This window comes from Hemicordylus capensis, chromosome 5, assembly GCF_027244095.1.
Source record: "Hemicordylus capensis ecotype Gifberg chromosome 5, rHemCap1.1.pri, whole genome shotgun sequence".
Lineage (NCBI taxonomy): Eukaryota > Metazoa > Chordata > Lepidosauria > Squamata > Cordylidae > Hemicordylus > Hemicordylus capensis.
Genome location: NC_069661.1, coordinates 26,800,571 through 26,820,692, shown reverse-complemented (window position 1 = coordinate 26,820,692; position 20,122 = coordinate 26,800,571). Strand labels below are relative to the sequence as shown.

Below are 20,122 nucleotides of genomic sequence, written 5' to 3'. Positions count from 1 at the left end.
AATATGGTGGCTTCCTATGTTCCTAGAGTAATGCTACACTAGTACAAACAAAGATGCGCGCACACACACGCGAAGATCATGTAGTTAAGTGCCCAATGTTGCACAACTGCAAAAGCGGGTAGACGGTTGTACTCTCCACCTTAGCAATGTGCATTCTGATTTAGTGGCAAATTCATACGATTCTAATCGGCACTATTCAACCTGCAATCGAATCACCATTGACATCTATGGTTATTCTAGGGGTCGAATCATAAGCACGATCAGATGCTGGGTGATGACCAATGATGAGATGGATTGGTGCCTTGACATGTGTTAGCCAGGAAGGCTGTCAGTCAGGGTCCAGCCAATCTGAGGCCATGGTACATTTTTATCCACACAAACGGATACATGCCACTGGAGTTCTTCTACAGGAAGGTTTGGTTTTCTTCCCCTTGCTGTGCTTGGGTGTCTCTCTCTACATCAAGAGAGGCACGGAGGCTTGATTTTGTCTGTACTGAATGTAATGTTGTGCTGCTGCTTGCTGCTTTAATTATCTGGTTTTGAAAGATCTCAGACTGTCAAAGACAGAACGTGGGTGCCTGCCTGCTTGCCTTTCTAGGGCTGTGGTTTGGTGCTCTGTTTGTGAAAAGGTGTTGTGGAGAGAAATGGACAGTGGCAGCCTGTATAATATTTCTTGGTGATTTATGTTGAGCTCCATGTCTGAGAGCCTTGACTTTAAGACTAACTTGTGCTTCACTCACTGCTCTGGTCTGCTCAGTAAACCTCTGAAGAACCCAAATAATAATCAGGCAATTTTGAATTATTTTAAAATTTTTTTGGTTGGAGATCCAGCTCCAGATGGCATCTACCTTTTGCACCAGTAACCCTAATGGCCAATAGGGACATTGGAAGTAGAGATAGATAGGGTCTTCTTCTCTTTCCTGTTTATCTTTAGCTGGTCTACCAAAGGATGTTCTCGGAGCACTGGTCTACCCATCAAACACAATTGGTTGATCAGCTCCTGCCAGAAAAACAGTCTTCAGAATTGCCGTTCTTCTGGAGAGAAAATTCATTGGGTTGAATGGGTAGACCAGTCCTCCGAGAAAACCAACTGGTAGACCTGTTCTCCCCACATGGAAAGTTATCAGGGTCAGTAGGTCAATGACCTGAAATGACCCTGACAAACATTTAAAAACCACTTGGAAATAGCCTGATTGCCTGATCACACTCTGTGTTGGGTGCTGGGGCATGATGGATGCTACCCGCCACACAACCCCCAGAGCAATCGGGCAATCAGGCAATTTTTAATGTTTTTTTTTTAATTCATGTGATGTGGTGAGAGCAGGTCTACTAATAGGTTTCCTGGGAGGACTGGTCCCATAAAACCGAGTTGGAAGACCAGCTCTCCCTAGAAAAACAGACCTCCAATTGCACTGGTTTTCTTGGGAGAGCTTGTCTACCAATTGTGTTTAATGGGTAGACCAGCTCTCCTTGAAAAACTCAAATTAACAGCTGCTTCGATGATTCACTTTGAGAGTTTGACGTTCTGGTTCTGGGCCATGTATCCAACAGGCATGAAACATGTTCTCACCACACCTCACATGTAGTGCTAGCTTCAGTCCTCGAGCAGGAATGGCTCCTTCATGAGGCAAGGGGATGTGGTCACCTCATAGAGCAGATCACTGGGGCACCAGCAGGGTGGCTGGATGCTCTCCACATCTGCCATCAGAGACTTGCCATATAATGAAATAGCAAAAGCCTGGAAGGGGAAAGGCGGAAGAGCGAAGGGAGAGGAGGAGATGCGGTGGGGATCTATCTGAGGATACCATATTACATTTGGGAGGAGAGGCTGATGTGAGGCTACACTAGGCTCTGGCAGCTGAGGGTGAAGTAATCACCCCAGAAGGAAGAGATTAATAAAGAACAGTATCTAAGCTAAAGGCCTAGTACATTGGATTGTCTCCTGGCATTTCTTGCCACTCTGTGCCCAGCCATCTCCCCAGCTTATACGATGTCGAATTTCCACCGTGGGGGGGAGGCAAAGGCCAGAGGCTCCCTGCACAGATTTCCAAGCTTGCAAGGGCCAGTTCTGAAAGGGAGTTGGCTCCCACTAGGGTTGTGGGATACAGAATTTAGCAACTCGCCTCAGCCTGCAATACCACAGGCCTCCCCTAATGCGATACTATGAACGGGCAAGTCAAACAGGCAGAGAAGAGTCATCGGTGGAATCTGGCCATGTCCCTGGGCCAAGCCAAGTGTTGCTAACACTGCATCACATAACAGAGAGGAGAGCTGGTCTTGTGGTAGCAAGCATGACGTGTCCCCCTAGCTAAGCAGGCTCTGCCCTGGTTGTATTTGAATGGGAGACCACATGTGAGCACTCAAAGATATTCCCCTCAGGGGATGGAGCTGCTCAGGGAAGAGCAGAAGTTTTCAAATTCCCTCCCTGGCTTCTCCAAGAGGGAGCTGAGAGAAGTTCCTGCCTTCACCCTTATAGAAGTCTGTGAAGCCAATACTGAACTAGATTGACCAATCGTTTATTTTTATTTATTATTAAAACTTTTATACCGCCCTTCCAAAAGGCTCAATATAACTGAGTATAACTCAGTTTAACTGAGTATAAGCAGCTTCCTATCAGGGTGGATTTGATTTAAATCAAACTGATTTAAATCACGATTTAAATCACTAGCAGGGTGGATAAAAATATAAAAAAATCCGATTTAAATAAAAAAAATCCGATTTAAATAAAAAAAATCGGATTTTTTTTAATTTAAATCGGATTTTTTTTATTTTTATCCACCCTGCTAGTGATTTAAATCGTGATTTAAATCGTGATTTAAATCGTGATTTAAATCAGTTTGATTTAAATCAAATCCACCCTGCTTCCTATATGCCTATTCAGCAGTCTGTATCTGCTGTTCTTCAGGATGCAGCTAAAGCATCTGGCTCCCTGCACATTTCCCCTTCTATTCTGGCAAAGCAAAAGACGTTAGCTCTACCATGGAGAAATGGCAAAGGAGGGAGGCTTGGACTTGCATTCTCCTTGTTTAACAGAGTCTGCGGTTGAGAGGAAATCCACCGATTCCCTGCACCACACCACATACACACTCATGTGGACCTCCCAACTGCAGGTGTGTTTATGCATCTAGAAAGTGTATTTCACAGCTGGGCAACATTGTGATTTCTGTATCTCCACAACAAGAAATGCAACAACAGAAGCAAGAAATGTCTTGGCAAATGTTAGGTTCACCCAAGCACCACAATGCCGTACCCAGCTATATATCATGCCCACCTTAATGGGAGGGAGGCATAAAACTGAGGGCCTGACAGTTAGAGCAGAGAGAGTCTAGCACCACATTCCTGAATCTAAACCTTGGAAGTTGGTGGAGGAAAATGGGATGCAGGGAGGCACCTTTTACCGTGGTGATTCTCTTTATTTAGCAGGGGGAGAGTAACTGGCCCTATTCACCCCCAGCACAGTACTTCCAGTGATTGTTGCTGGTGTGTGTCTTAAGTTTCTTTTTACAATGTGAGCCCTTTGGGGACAGGGAGCCATCTTATTTGTTTGTTATTTCTCTTTGTAAACCGCTCTAAGCCATTTTTGGAAGGGCGGTATAGAAATAGAATTATTATTATTATTATTATTATTATTATTATTATTATTATTTCTTGTTTACACAGTCAGACAGGTGCCATCGACTGGTTTGTTTTATCCAGACATCGAGTCCTTCCCAAGGACCTGAGATGGCTGAATTTTATTGTCAATGGTTATAGATATCGTCGCAGAATATAGGCTGTTCCCAGTAAAGCTGCTTTTTGAATTTGTCTGATGGTGATTTCTGTGGCCCCTATGGTGTTGAGGTGCTCTTCAAGGTCTTTTGGAACTGCACCCAGGGCGCCAATTACCACTGGGATTATTTTGGTCTTCTTCTGCCACAGCCTTTCCATTTCAATTTGTAGATCTTTGTATTTGGTGATTTTTTCTATTTCTTTTTCTTCTATTCTGCTATCCCCTGGTATTGCTATGTCGATTATTTTGACTTGTTTTTCTTTCTTCTCAACTACAGTGATATCTGGTGTATTGTGTGGCAGATGTTTGTCTGTTTGTAGTCGGAAGTCCCATAATATTTTTACATCTTCATTTTCTTCAACTTTTTCAATTTTATGGTCCCACCAATTCTTGGCTACAGGTAGCTTGTATTTTTTGCAGATGTTCCAGTGTATCATCCCTGCTACCTTGTCATGCCTTTGTTTGTAGTCAGTCTGTGCGATCTTCTTACAACAGCTGATCAGGTGGTCCACGGTTTCAACTACTTCTTTACAAAGGCGGCACTTGCTGTTTGTGGTGGATTTTTCTACTTTTGCTCTTATTGCATTTATTCTTTGTGCCTGTTCTTGTGCAGCCAGTATTAAAACCTCTGTTTCTTTCTTCAAGTTGCCATTCTTAAGCCATTGCTAGGTCTTGGTGATGTCTGATTTTCCACTTATATTGTGTAAATATTGACCATGCAGGGGCTTATTTCTCCATTTTTCTGCTCGGTTCTTGACTTGTTCTTTCTTGTAGGCCTGCTTTGTTTCATTGGTGTTGAATAGTTTCGCGTTCTTGACCATTTGAAGTGCATCTTCTTCACTGTCTTTGATATATTCTTCAAGGCCTCTTTTCTCTTCCTCTACTGTTTGATGGACTTGCAGCATTCCTCTTCCACCTGACCTGCGAGGGAGGTAGAGCTTATCGACATCACTGCAGGGGTGCAGAGCATGATTGATGGTCATGATTTTCCTGGTCTTACGATCTAGCGTCTCTAGCTCTGCCTGGGTCCAGTCTATTATTCCTGCAGTGTATCTAATAACAGGTATAGCCCAGGTGTTTATGGCTTGTATGATGTTCCCGCCATTGAGTTTGGACTTGAGGATTTTTCTGACTCTCCTGATGTATTCACTTCCAATTTTTCTTTTAACTTCAGTGTGTGCGATGTTATCAGCCTGGAGAATGCCCAAGTATTTGTAAGGTTCTTTCTCTTCCAGGTTCTTGATGTTGCTTCCATTGGGCAGTTCTATTCCTTCTGTTTTTGTTATTTTCCCTCTGTTCATTATTAATGCAGCACACTTGTCTAGTCCAAACTCCATTGCTATATCGCTACTGAATATGCGGACAGTGTTTAGCAGTGATTCGATTTCTGACTGGGACTTTCCATACAACTTCAGATCGTCCATGTACAGCAGATGGTTGATTTTACTGGATGTTTTAGATGTTTGGTATCCGAGGTTTGTTTTGTTTAGTATTTGTGAAAGTGGGGTCATGGCGATTACAAACATTAGAGGGGATAGTGAGTCCCCTTGGAAAATGCCTCTTCTAATGCTAACCTGTCCAAGGGTCTCACCATTGATTGTTAACTGTGTACTCCACATGCTCATTGCTTTTTTAATAAATATCTGAATGTTTTTGCTGACACCAGGTGTTTCTAAGCATTTTAGTATCCATGTGTGAGGCAATGAATCGAAGGTTTTCTTGTAGTCAATCCATGCAACACTTAGATTTGTTTTTCTTCTCTTGCAGTTTTCTAAAATAATTTTGTCAATCAGCAGCTGGTCTTTTGTGCCTCTGGTGTTCAGGCAATTTCCTTTCTGTTCAACTGGAAGCTGTTTGTTAGTGAATAAGTGTTGCATCACTTCATCTGCTATTATTCCAGTTAATAATTTGAACATGGTTGGCAGGCAAGTTATCGGTCTATAATTACTTGGAACTGCACCTTTTGCTGGGTCTTTCATTATGAGGTGAGTTTTCCCAGTTGTTAGCCATTGTTCAATATCACCTCCTTGCAAAATGTGATTGAACTGTTTTGATAGTTGTTTATGAAGGCTTGTTAGGTGTTTAAGCCAAAAGCCATGCAGTTCATCGTCGCCTGGAGCAGTCCAATTTTTAATTTTCTTTGCTCTTTCACTTATTAATTCTGGTGTTATTATTAGATCTTGCATTTGTTGGTTACATTTTTTGACCTCTTTCATCCAGCCTGCTTTTTTATTATAATCTATTGGATTGTCCCATAATTTCCCCCAGAACTGCACTGTTTCTTCTTTATTTGGTGTTTCTACGTTTCTTGCAGTTTCTCCTTCTATGCTTTGGTAGAAACATCTCTGATTCGACTGGAATTAGAGATTCTGCCTGTGTTGTGTAATTCTGGCTTCATATCTGCTAATCTTCTTTGACACTGCTGTTATTTGCTGCTTTATTATTTCCAGGACTTCTCTAATTTTCCTTGAATCTAGGTAGTATTTGTGGATCAGATACTGTTTGGTGTTTTCATTCTTCAGCTTCTTGTCTTTCATATCTTTCAATTTACTAGCATCTGATCTAAGCCTGGAGATTTTATTTTCTAATCGAATCTTCCATTTAGGTGATGTACTGCTTTCTTTTTTTACAGGTCCACTGATCTTATATCCGAGCTCTTGTGTTGTTGTTATTGTTGCTGCACTGTACATTAGTTGGTTTGTTTCTTGCAAATTATTGGTTGTTATTTCTGCAAGTGCAGCATTGACTTTTAATGCCTGAGCAAGTTGTTTTTTGGCAACTGTTTTTAGAGCTGGAAGTCGAACCCTGGTGGTTGTTTGGTTCATGTGCTCAGTTATTTTTTGCTTTAGTTCTTGTTGCTTTTCTGTTAAACGGCATTTGGGTTTTTGAGGTGAAGGCAAAGGGGAGGTTGCCTGGTTTTGATTTTGAAACAGTTCAGCAACGGTGATATCCTCTATTTCCAACACCTCCTCCATCTGCGCCTGAGCAACTGCTTCAGTTGGTGGTAATTCTTCTTCCATATCTTGAGCCTGTGTTGCTCCTTGCAGTTCTTCCAGCTCAACTCCTGTAAATACTTTATTTCTTATTATGAATCTTCTCTGGTTTGCTAGCCTTTGTTCTGTTATTTCTGTGTCTAGATGCTTCTCTTTCCAAATTTGGTACATTCTTTTTAAATAACCTCTTCTAGTTGGACCAGACTTGTAATAGCAGATCATTATTTCCTTGTTGGCATTTTTTGTATTTTTTTCCGGTTAAGCGACGTTTCTTCCAGTAGCTTTGCTGTCTCCAGCCCTGGTTGCTCAACTGAAGATCCTGAGTCCTGTAGCCCACTTGCCACCAGATGTCCAGGGACTATAGCACCTGGCGCAGTCCTTGTTGACCCAGGCGACAACCGATCTGATATAGATTTATTAAAGTTACGTCTCACCATATTGTTGATGGGAGAGGCACTCTTTGTCTGGCTCCTCTGGTGAGACCTGTCCAGTATGGTTGGACCTCTGGCATAGCTCTCACCTTCATCAGAGCACAAAAGCCCCACAACCACGTCAAGGTAGTGCCTCACTGGGGGGGGGGGGTTGTTGTTGTTGTTGTTATATCTTGTTTACACAGTCAGACAGGTGCTATTGACTGGTTTGTTTATATAGCCCAGGTGTTTATGGCTTGTATGATATTCCCGCCATTGAGTTTGAACTTGAGGATTTTTCTAACTCTCCTGATGTATTCACTTCCAATTTTTCTTTTAACTTCAGTGTGTGCGATGTTATCAGCCTGGAGAATGCCCAAGTATTTGTTATGTTCTATCTCTTCCAGATTCTTGAGCTTGCTTCCATTGGGCAGCTCTATTCCTTCTGTTTTTGTTATTTTCCCTCTGTTCATTATTAATGCAGCACACTTGTCTAGTCCAAACTCCATTGCTATATAGCTACTGAATATACGGACAGTGTTTAGCAGTGATTCAATTTCTGACTGGGACTTTATCATCATCATCATTATTATTATTATTATTAATAATAATAATAATAAAATCTGGGGACCCTAATGGTGTATGGCAGGGGTGTGAGGACCCTGGAACAAAAGGGCCCCTTTGCCCCCCACCCGCCCCCACTTGGCGAATTAAGCGCTCACCAGCTGGAGGAGGGAGGCATGCACCTCTCCTCTCCAGCCAGTGTTTCACTGAAATGCTGTCTGTGCTAGGGGGGAAAGCCCAATGCACCTGAGTTTGAATGCAACGCTGACTGGGGAGGGATGGGAGAGGGCCCAAATCTCCCAGGTATTGGCAATGCCTTTGAATCTGATGTTAGATGCAGCAGGGGTGGGGATGCTGAGAGCAGAGCACTTCAGCCCTGGCAGAGCTTCCCTTCTCCAGTCAGTGGGTTCCTGGAATCGCTGAAAGGGAGCTCATTTCCTCACTTACTCGAGAGGACAGGGAAAGGAGCTCCCAGTGAGCACTTCCAGGAGCACATGATGGTAAAGCCCAGGGAGTGGCGGCAAAGCCCCTACGCCCCTGGTATATGGATTAATTTCTTCCTGAATCATGATCAGAACAAGAGGGCGTGCTCTCTGTGTTTGGTTTTCATTTAAACCGTTTTATAGAGAACAGAATCATTTTCCTCCAACCATCAGGATTGGAGCAAGCAGGGGCCGGACCACTGGGTAAATAAACGGAATAAAAGTGCTAGACATATGGGACATGGATATGTGTTAATAATGCTGAAGGGCAGGATTTCAGGTCTTTTTTTCGTTTTTTTAAGGTGAAGCACAGTGCAATGGAACATAAATAACTTGGCTCAGGGATGCAGACAACTTGCAAAGGTACTGGATTGCTGTGAAAAGATGACTGTGTGATGTACAAAGTGATCCCTCTGTGGTGGTCTGGGTGAGTGTTTTCCTGCATCTATGGTGGTGAAATAGGAACAACTGGCAGCTGGACCCGGCATAACTGCATGGAGTTCCAGAAAGACACGAACTGAATTGGGGCAAATAGAGGCAGGCTGCTTCCAGGTGGCTGATCCCTCAAGTGATGCACACACACAGAATTTGGGTGTGGACAAGACTGAGCTGTTCTTAGCAACCCTTTCAGGAGTTGCTGACGTGTGGCTGGCCCAGGAAGGGTGGCACAGCAAAAGATATACCTGTGTGTTCAAGCAAGTGTCCAGCTGCCGTGAACATTTGTGCTGCGGTGCAGGTACATCTTTTGCTGTGCCACCCTTCCTGGGACAGATGCTCTGTTGGGATCAGACTGTTTTCCATGTGGGTTTGGCATGTCAGCCACCCATCAGCTCGTAAAAGGGTTGCTAAGAACAGCTCAGTCTCGGGCATCCATGAACTGCCCTTTCCTTTTGTCCTTCCCACAGAATGCCAACTGATACACAGTTACTGCTGTCCCAAAGAGCAGGTTTGATTTCTCCTGGGACATCTCCAAGCTGCCAGTGAGATGAGCTGCTATAATGAAGCAAAAAATAAATAAATTAGCTTTTATTTTATTCTAATTACTTCTCAAACAGAAGAACTTAGGAACATAGGGATATAGGAAGCTGCCTTCTACTTAGTCAGACCATTGGTCCATCTAGCTCAGCATTGTCGACACAGACTGGCAGTAATTTTGCCAAGAATGTTGGCATGAGTCTCTCTGAGCCCTATCTTGGGGAAGCCAAGGAGGGAACCTGGAACCTTCTGTTCTTCCCAGAGTGGTCCCATTCCTAAAGAGGAATATCTGACAGTGCTCACACATGTAGTCTCCCATTCATATGCAAACCAGAGCAGACCCTGCTTAGTAAAGGAGACAATTCATTTTGGCAACCACAAGACCAGCTCTTAGTTATTCACTGATTTATAACATACACATTTCAGATGCAGGCAGTTTATTTTAAACACCCAAGGATCACTGATTGCAGGGCTAAATTTTTTTTATATATTTTATTTATTTTATATAAAATAAATATGTGTAGCCCTGCGCTTTTGCAATCCTTTCTCTTTTCTCCAGCGGCATCTTTAAGATGTCAAGTTTGTGAGGAGCCAGGGAAAATCCTATCTTGCAAACCATACATCAAGGAGTGTGAACCCGATGAAGATACATGCAAAACTGAATTAACGTTTCAGCGTAAGATGATTTTCACTTTCCTTCATGTAATGCATATACTCTTTTCGTGGACACTGTATTATCAAGGGATGACATCCTTGCTGAAATGGGGCTTCACCACAGAACCTTGATCTCCTCTAGTCAAGAAATATAACCCCTGTCAATGGAGAGCTTTCAAAACCTCACCAAAGTCAGCAAGTGTTGAAATATCAAGTCATAAAGCTGTATATTTGCACTAGAATGACAGTCAGCTCTACACCCCTGAATAAAATTCAAATGGGAATCTTTCTTCATCGCTTCTCTTCCCCATTCATAGAGTTGTCGGTGTCATAGCTCTGTCAGTGTGGACTAGCTAGATCCAGAAAGGTTCCACTGGCAGCAGTGCAAGGGGGGAGAGGTAGAAGCTGAAGGTGCGAGGAACAACAAAAAATATTTATATACCACGTTTTGACAAAAGTTCCCAAAGCAGTTTACAAACCAATAATAAATGAATAAGATGGATCCCTATCTCCAAAGGGCTCACACACTAAAAAGAAACATAAGATAGACACCAGGAGCAGTCACTGGAGGGATGCTGTGTTGGGGCTGGATATGGCCAGTTGCTCTCCCATTGCTGCTAAATATAAGAGAATCACCACTTTCAAAGGTGCCTCTTAGCTCATTTAGCAGGTAGTCTGTGTGTACAACAAGGGGCAGAAGGGGACCATGTTCAAGAAGTGCACCCTCAAAATTGTGAAACCCAGACTTCCAACAGATAGTGGTTGCTGAACCTAAAAGAAAGTTCCGGATATTTTAAAAATAAGTGCATCAAAATCAAAATTCAAACCACATAATGTAATGCTAAGCATGGATTGTATTTTTAAAGCAATAACTTCATGTAGCACTCAGTACTTCCAATAATTATTTATATAACCTGAAATAACAAATATACCTATTGGGAAGGGCCACACTTTTTCAGGTTCGGAGGTAATTCTATTGATCCCCCCCCCCACCCTTATGCTTAGATGTTTTATTTCCTTTCCTTTTACAGGTCGAAAAGTGTTCTTTAACAAGGCATGTGTTAAACATGAGGATTGTCATGGACAACGGTATTCAGGACTTGCTGGTTTTGGAATTTCCTGCTGTTATACCGATCTATGCAATAAATCTAGAATCTCCTATGTCTTTATCTCTGAGCGTAAGAAAAATTGAGTTATCAGGATTTAGCACTAGCCCACAAATGAAGTATTATTGGGCCAAGATTTTTCCTTCATTCTTGTCCAAAGGATGGTTATTATTTCAATAGATGATTGTATTTCACGTACATGTGTGTGTTTGTGTGTCTATGTGTGTGTGTTTTTAAATCCCAGCCAATTATTTCTGACCAACAAAGCAACCATCAGGATAATCAGCGGAGGCCAAATTGCCTCCACCCTCTAAGGCAGAGAAAGGCAACCTTGGCTCTCCAGCTGCTGTTGAACTGCAACTGCCACCATCTCCAGACACCATAAATTGTAGCTCAGGGTGTTGGGAGTTATAGTTCAACACCAGCTGGAGAGCCAAGATTCCATACCCCTGATCTGAGGGATGAGGAGGGCTGCAGGTGGAGAACCAGGCCCACTTTCACTCCTCTCCCACCCCATAGCAGTCTGTAGGTGTTGAGTGGCGAGCCCAACATATCCTAAGGAGCTGCAGGGATGAGAGTGGGAGCAGAGGAACACTTCTCCAGAAACAGGATGCCCTGACGTCAAAGGTTTGTGGGGAAAGCACATGGTATCAGTAACTGCTAGTGCCAAAATGATGGTTTAAAAACAGTGGTTTAATGATTGTTTGAAAACGTCTGAAGGGGTCTGCGTGCAAGAACTGGATGTGAGCCCCACTGGATAACTTCTGCTTAGGGAAATTTTTAGAGTTTTGTGCAGAATGTTTGTGTGTGCAGAGGCATTCTTACCCCTGCACTTTGGAGCCAAAGTCCAGGGCCCCCACAAATCCTCCTTAGTCTGTCCTGGGTACTGTAGTCGCTTGGTGGAGCATGATGATGGTTAATTTGCAGGGGCGGGAGGGGGGGCTCGAAAGGCATTTTAGTCCAGGCTCCAAAATTAACTAAGTGGACATGTATATATACACACACACACACACACACACACACACAGAGTAAACAAGCAAGCAAATAAAGCCAAGGAAAACATATAGAGCAGAGTCATCAGTGGTAGCTGTCCATTCCCCTGAGCGATGCCTAGTTTTGCCACCTGATCACTATGCACTTCATGGGGAATGTTCTGCTGCCCTTCAAGCCCCACCTCAAGCATCTGGCTCCACCTCAAGCATCCAGTTCTCTTCAACTCAAAGTGGGGCTCAAATTTAGACACATCCATTTTTGGTGCCTTCTATACTGGAAGGGCAGGATTTAAGGGGTGTGTCTGTGTGTGTTGCAGTTGTTGTTGTGTTAAATAGTAGAATGTTGAGCAAAGGAATACCATAAACAACTTGGCTCCAGCACAAACAGGCTGTATCCCTTCACCAGCCTCCTCAGACGAGGGCTGAAAACAGGATTCAGCTTTAGCCTGTCTGGAATGTCTGCTCCCTTAACGAGATCCTCAGGATGCAAGCAGATGTGGAAGAGAGAAGAGCATTGAGGGGTGCTTCGAATTCCCTATAAAATGGCACTGGGCTGGGGGATACTTTATGCACAGCATGGCTAGAGGGAAGCTGGATCTTTTCCCCAACCCTCTTCTTCCTCAAACTGTCCCTTCTCAGACATTTCCCCCTCAAAACGGCTGTCTTCCAGTCAGGGCGCCCCAACAGGAGGGGGATAAAGGGGTGAAATAACGATTAGCTAGTGATTGGAATAATCCATAACATTTAAATTTCAAACACACACATACACTTTATTATTTGTATTTAAAAAAAAAAAACACCCACTTCTATAAGTGTTATGGGTAGTTTTTCACCTTCCTCCTCCTCCCTCTTATTCCGACAACACATCACTCTGAGGACATGTTGGCTTCAAACCCGGTGTGGGTGCTGCTGAGGTGGCAAGAGGCACCTTTAAGGGTAAAGGTTTAGTTGCTTACCTCCGCATCCACCTCAACTGAATGCTGCTTCGAACAGCAGGGCCCCACCCAGCAGCCCCCGTGGTGGGGGATCGCCTCCACCACTCACCTGGCTTCCGCAGAGCCAATCCCCCGGTGGTGGTCAGTTGAGTGGTGGAGGCGATTCCTCACCATAGGGGCTGCTGGATGGTGCCCTGTTGCTCAAAGCAGCACTAAGGTGCAGGGGTAGCAGAGAAAAGCACCCATTAATTTACCTTTAAAGGTGCCTCTGGCCACCACCCCAGCAGTGCCTACACTGCCCGCCATTGCTTCAAACCAGCAATCTGTATAGGGAGGAAAAATAGTGTGGCTTCAGCAAAGGAAGTCAGGAGGGCTCTAAGTACCCGCGTGGAAGAGTCTTTCAAGTATCGTTTGGGGTACTAGTATTCCCGGGTTGGAATCTCCAACTAGAGAAAAGCAAGGCAAGAAAATACTAGATGTGAAAGAATGTGATGGAACATTATGCCGACTGACTGTCGGAGTTACTTTTGCAGAGAGATCATCACAATTTGCATTCACTGGCACTAAAGGAAGGTCCCAGTCCGCTGATGGGAATCAAAGCTTGTAAATTCATGGCTTCATTACATCAGGTAAGTAGATTTACAAATTGACTAGGAAAGCAGAGTTTGTCTCGAATGATGGCACATGTGTTGTGTGTATAGCCATGTGCAGGCATGCATGGGTCAATGTGCAGTGTCATGCATACTAGCTGCTAATCAGAATGGAATCTGGTACCAGAACATCAGAACTTGGAAAATGTGCATAACAGCAGCAGATCCATATGGATGTAAGTGTAGGTCACCACTGGACAGCAGTAACCTGCAGAAGTGGGATGGCCTCTGATTTAAAGCAGGAACGGACCAGGAGCTGGGGGGAGCTTAATCTTTCCACTTCCTGCTGCCCCCCGCCCCCCGGTTCTTTCTTTTCAGCTGCTATTCCCCCAGAATGTTGTTTCCATGTGCCTACCCCCCGAAGCAAGAGCCCTAACAAAATAATCATGTAAATAATCCTCTTTCTTCTTCTAGGTGGAATTACCAATTTGCAGACTGCTTTCCAAAGCTGGGCAACGTTGGGGTTCTATACCCTCCCCTTGGGAAACACCACTGGAGAAGCAAGGGATAGTTTGATGAGAATTGGTGTTGCCAGCGATATAAGATTCCCAACTACATAGTCTCTTTCTTTAGCTACATTCCTAGTTCCAGGCTTACTTCCAATTCTCAGCACTCCTGGGTTTCTTTCTTGGTACTTGGTGGAGGGGAAGGGGATGACTGGTGAAAGAAAAAGGGGGTAGAAAACTGAGGATAGGGGGTTCCAAATAAATATTGGGCATATGGGATAAGGACTCACTGAATCATGGTTAAAATAAATGTGTGTCACAAATAAAAATTTGTTTTTAGTACCTGCATTTGAGCCATTTGTGGAGTAAAAGAGTAATTTTATAGATGAAATGAGTGAGAATTTGAGGCTTGTGGGGGGCAGCTGCAGTTTCCAATCCCAGCCAAGTCCCACTGCCCAGCCCTACTCAGTCCTCAAAGGGGAAGACTAAACAAAGCAATGAAATGCTGCTTACCATGGCATGTGTGTGGGTCTTATCTTTAGAACAAGAGAAGCCATACTAGCATTCACCACTAGGGGGTCAAGGAATAAGCCTGTTATGGGCTAATGGGAATATCCTTGTGTGCACCTCAAAATGGGAGCTGAAGGGATTCAGAGGTCAGGTACTTGAACTGATGGCCCCATACATAGACTGAAATTTGGAACAAAGACTTGCTTTGTGTATTTCTCATGGCACAAGTCTGAATGACGTGGACCAGCGTCTCCAAGGAAGATCTCCAAGTAAATCAGGTGATGCGAGCAAGGTAAGCCTCCAGGCCAAGATGGGTGAGCTGGAGTGCTTGGTTGCTGACGAAGAAATCGATATAGTGGGCATAACAGAAACATGGTGGAACAGTGAGAACCAGCCGGACACTGTTATTTCTGGATATAAACTCTATAGAAATAAGAACATAAGAACAGCCCTGCTGGATCAGGCCCAAGGCCCATCTAGTCCAGCATCCTGTTTCACACAGTTGCCCACTAGATGCCGCTGAAAGCCTACAGGCCAGAGTTGAAAGGGGCATGCCCGCTCTCCTGCTGTTACTCCCCTGCAACTGGTACTCAGAAGCATCCTACCTTTGAGGCAGGAGGTGGCCTATAGCCCTCCAACTAGTAGCCATTGATAGACCTCTCATCCATGAAGTTATCCAAACCCCTCTTACAGCCTTCCAGGTTGTTGGCTGTCACCAAATCTTGTGGCAGAGAATTCCACAAGTTGATTACACATTGCGTGAAAAAGTGCTTCCATTGTTTGGTCCTCAATTTCCTGGCCATCAATTTCATGGGATGACCCACTGGTTCTAGTGTGATGTGAGAGGGAGAAGAATTTCTCTCTATCCACTTTCTCCACACCATGCATGATTGTATAGACCAGGCATCCCCAAACTGCGGCCCTCCAGATGTTGCTGAACTACAACTCCCAGCATACCCAGCCACAAAAATTGGTGTCTAGGGATGCTGGGAGTTGTAGTTCAGCAACATTTGGAGGGCCGCTGTTTGGGGATGCCTGGTATAGACCTCTATCATGTCTCCCCGCAGTCGTCTTTTTTTCTAAACTGAATAGAACAGGTGTTGTAGCCTTGCCTCATTAGAAAGGTGTTCTAGGCCCCTGATCATCTGGGTTGCCATCTTCTGTACCTTTTCTAATTCTACAATGTCCTTTTTTAGATGTGGTGACCAGAACTGTGTGCAGTCCTCGAGGTGTGTCCATTATTTTGTAAAAGGCCAGATAATATTAGCAGTTTTATTTTCAATCCCCTTCCTAATGATCCCTAGCATGGAATTGGCCTTTTTCACAGCTCCCGCACATTGAGTTGACACTTTCAATGAGCTGTCCTCCACGACCCCGAGATCCTTCTTCTGCTCAGTCACTGACAGCTCAGATCCCATCAGCGTATACTTGAACTTGGGGCTTTTCTTCCTAATGTGCATCCCTTTACACTTGCCAAGACTCAACCGCATTTGCCACTTTGTCACCCACTCTCCCAGTTTGGAGAGATCCTTTGGAGCTCCTCAAAATCCATTTTGGATTTCACTACCTGAAAGAGTTTGGTATCATCTACAAATTTGGCGACCTCACTGCTTACTCCAGCTTCTAGGTGCTTTTTAATTTATTCATAAATGATCTAGAAGTTGGAGCAAGCAGCGAGGTGGCCAAATTTGCAGATGATACCAAATTCTTTTGGGTAGTGAAATTAAAAAAGGATTCTGAGGAGCTCCAAAAGGGTCTCTCCAAACTGGGTGAGTGGGCAACAAAATGGCAAATGCGGTTCAGTGTTGGCAAGTATAAAGTGATGCACATTGGGAAGAAAACCCCCAAGTTCATGGATATGTTGATGGGATCTGAGCTGACGGTGACTGACCAAGAGAGTGTCATGCCCACACTCGAGGACATTGGAGAGGAGTGGGAGGCAGGGACAGGCGGCTTGCTAGAAAGTGGGGAGGTGCCTGAGGAGGAGCAGGCTGGTAATGTGAATGGTGAGGTAATTGAGACAGGCCAGGCAAGTGTTTGGCACAGGAGGGGCCAGCAGGGCCGGATGATCTTGGGAGAGAAGGGTCAGGATCTGAGCCAGAGGTGGAACGGCCACTGTCTCCTCAAGAACGCAAATGGGAAAAGGTAAAGGCAGCAGGTGATGGAATTATGAAGGAGTAGTCGGCTGGCGAGAAGCCACATTGAACCTATGGCAGCTGGTGGGGGTGGAGTGTTCATTAAGTGCACGTGGCTGCTGACTATAAATCGGGCAGCCTGTGCCTTGAACAAACTACTGGAAAAAACATGTAAAATCTGCTTGGAGCTTTTGTTGGAGAGATTGTGACTTTGGAATTTGGGCTTCTCACTCCTCACTTCTGTATTCTTGGTGAGACTGTTAAACCTGACTATTTAGCAGTAAAACTGAAACTTGAGCTACTGTCCATTGTGTCATCTATTTCTGGCCAGCGTCTTCCGTCAAATGAGTCCATGACAGCGCTGGATCTTGGGGTCGTGGTGGACTGCTCGTTGAAAGTGTCCACTCAATGTGTGGCAGCTGTGAAAAAGGCCAATTCCATGCTAGGGATCATTACGAAGGGGTTTGAAAATAAAATTGTTAATATTATTATGCCCTGAGAGAAAACTATGTTGTGGCCACACCTGGAGTACTGCATACAATTCTTTACTGAATACAAGGATTCCTCTGAGAACCAGTGGCAGGGGAGTAACAGCAGGAGAGAAGGCATGCCCTCAACTCCTGCCTGTAGGCTCCCAGTGGCATCTGGTGGGCCATAGTGTGAAACAGGATGCTGTACTAGATGAGCCTTGGGCTGGATCTTAAGGTGTAATCTGCATTTTCCAGTAAATTGTTGCAACAGAGGCTGAGAAAATAATTTTTCCAATTCTCCTCAGTGAGCTTGAGGTTCTGGAAGGACAGCTTGATAGGCCAAGTAAAAAATACAGAGCAGGGTCAACAATACAGCCTGTTACCAGCCTCAGAGTGCAGTGGGGAGCACAAAAGATCTGTTAAGAACTCATCTGCCTACTTTCCTTTCACTATAATCCCCTCATCTTGAACTGGGGAGGATGACATCAGCACAAACTACACTGTTGTGCGACCCTACAAATCTGCAAAATCTGGACTCAATCGGTTATGCAGTTCACTAGTTATCCATCCCACTTGCACCTCAAATGTTCATGCAGCCCTACAACTGTATCAATTTTGGTCAAAATCGGTCAACGCATTGCAAAATGTATACGGACACAAACACCCTTCTGGGTGATCTCATAAACTTACTTTCCTTAGAGAAAGTGGGCTGAGAAAACAGGGGGTCTGAGAAAAATTGAGGACCAGACCCACCCTACTTGGTCTCTGGCTATTGGTCTCCATCAGTAGTGTCCATCCATGCCACTGGACCATGAATAGTTTTGCCAACTGAGAACAGTATGTACTTTAGCAGTATCTGCCTGCTGTCTTTCAAGCCCCAGATAAAGCTTCTGCCTCTGTTTCAAGCTCCCATTTCCAGCAATGGACACAAGGCCCTGGAGTGTAAAACCCAGCATTGAAATGGTTTGCTGGATTAATGACTTGATTTTTAGAGTCCTTAGTGGTGTCTGCCTATGCCGTTGGGCCATACCTAGTTTTTCTGACTGAGCACTGTGTACTTCCGCAGTACTTCCCTGTTGTCTTTCAAGCCCCAGATGAAGTGTCAATGGGACACCTAGATTGCCCAACCCCCATTCATGTTCTGGATTTGGTTATGGTGACCACAGCCCTAGCCTGCAACTGGTTCCTAAGACTTGTGAGACTGGAGGGCATGTTCTGTTGAGCCGAGAAGAGGCACCATATTATGAACTGGTCTCACCCAAGTTTCCTACCAGAGAAAGGCATCTCTCAAAAGGCAATGGAGTTTGCATTTCCATTTCCAACCCTTGCATATTTCCCAATGAAGCCAAGGGACAAAAGGCGGCGGGGGGGGGGGCAGGGAGTTGCAGAACTGCTTCAAGTCACTTTAACATCAACAACCAATATTTATATACCACTTTTCAACAAAGGAATAGGGGAAAGGGGGCATCTAGATGCCCTCTGTGAACCTGTGTGTTGGGAGGTTTGGCGGGGATGCATTTTATTTTTTAAAAAGAAAGGTTGGGGAAGTGGGGCCCAGGCACTTCCCCGGTGGGGTGGTGGTGGTTTACAACCCCTGGTTACTCATGAGCAAGGCCTTAGTTACTCCTCATCAAGATATGAAGATGAGTGTGGCGACGAAATGGCCACATAGACTACGCCCACTGAGAGTGACATTCCATTAGTGCAAGAGGTTGAAAAGTGGTGTGCAGGGGTGTGTTTGGAAGCGGTGGGCAGGGGTCCCACAGACTTCTTTCCTGGTCCCGGGAACGGCGGCTGGGGAACAACCAGCCCCCTGCCTGGCCGTCTGCTCCTGTGGACAGGTGCGGCATCACAAATGGCGCCTGCAGTTGACCCAGCTGCCCCAGGACTGGGGGAGTAGGGGAAAGTGGCCTCTCCCATGATTCCCTGTGTCCGCTCATCTGCATCTAGTGCACAGACAGGCTGGACCCAGGAACTTTGAGATCAGAGTGAATGTGCTGTCTTGTTGTCCCATACTGTGCTCGTGCGCATTTCTTGCATCGACAAGAAATACCTTTTTGGATACAAAAGTTCTAGTTAACTCTGTAGGGGTTCTTTCTCTGGGTGTATATAAAAAACCAACTGACAGGATACGTTACATTCACTATTCCTCCTGGCATCTCAGACAAATGAAGGACAGCATCCCATATAGCCAATTGCTTAGGATCAAACGTATTGCTACAAATCCTATGGAATTTGAAAAGGAAGCTAATATCATGATGACTCAATTTGAATGCAGAGGATATCCACGTAGAATATTACATAAAGCTATTCAGAAAGCTAGATTTAAGAACAGATCCAAACTATTTACCCACTCTGAAAGACGACGTCTTATCTGGTCCTTGGAGTTTTCTACTCTGGGATACCAGATTAAGAACATCATACGCCGTCACAGGCACTTGGTTGCAGATATCCCAGGTTGTGATTCACCACCCCCCGCATAGCTTTTCGTAATGCTAAAAACTTAAGTAATATTCTAATAAGAGCTGATGTAGACAGGAGAACATTTTGCAGAGATGATCCTCATGGATCTTATCCCTGGGGTCATTTTAGGATATGTAACCTTATGATTTGTGACAAGCAGGTGTTTATTCCTACCATAGACAGAATCATCACATTGGGATGTTTTGGTAATTGTAGTACTAGGAATATTGTATATCTCATTCTTTGTCCTTGCCCTGCCATTTATGTTGGCATGAGTACCAGACCTTTGCGTACCAGAATATTGGGGTATTTATCTAGATTGAAAAACTGCGTTCTGGAAGCTCCCTTGACTTCTCACTTCATGAATAAGGGCCATTCCCCAGAAGATCTTAAAGTCTGCATTCTGTTTAAATACAGATCTGAACCATCTAAAAGGGATGGTGCAGGGAAAATCCTATTACAAAAAGAAGCAGAATTCATATATAAGTTTAAATCTATGGGAATGTTTGGTTTAAACACTCAATTGGATTTGTCTTGCTTTTTATAAGATACTTTGTAGGTATCTATG

General features: G+C 44.4%; 1 protein-coding gene across 1 annotated transcript in view; it reads right to left on the bottom strand.

Annotated features, from left to right (window-relative positions):
* The window catches only part of LOC128328119 (melanopsin-like), a 474,329-nt gene that overhangs the window by 358,781 nt on the left and 95,426 nt on the right, over positions 1 to 20,122 (bottom strand). The window lies entirely within an intron of this gene.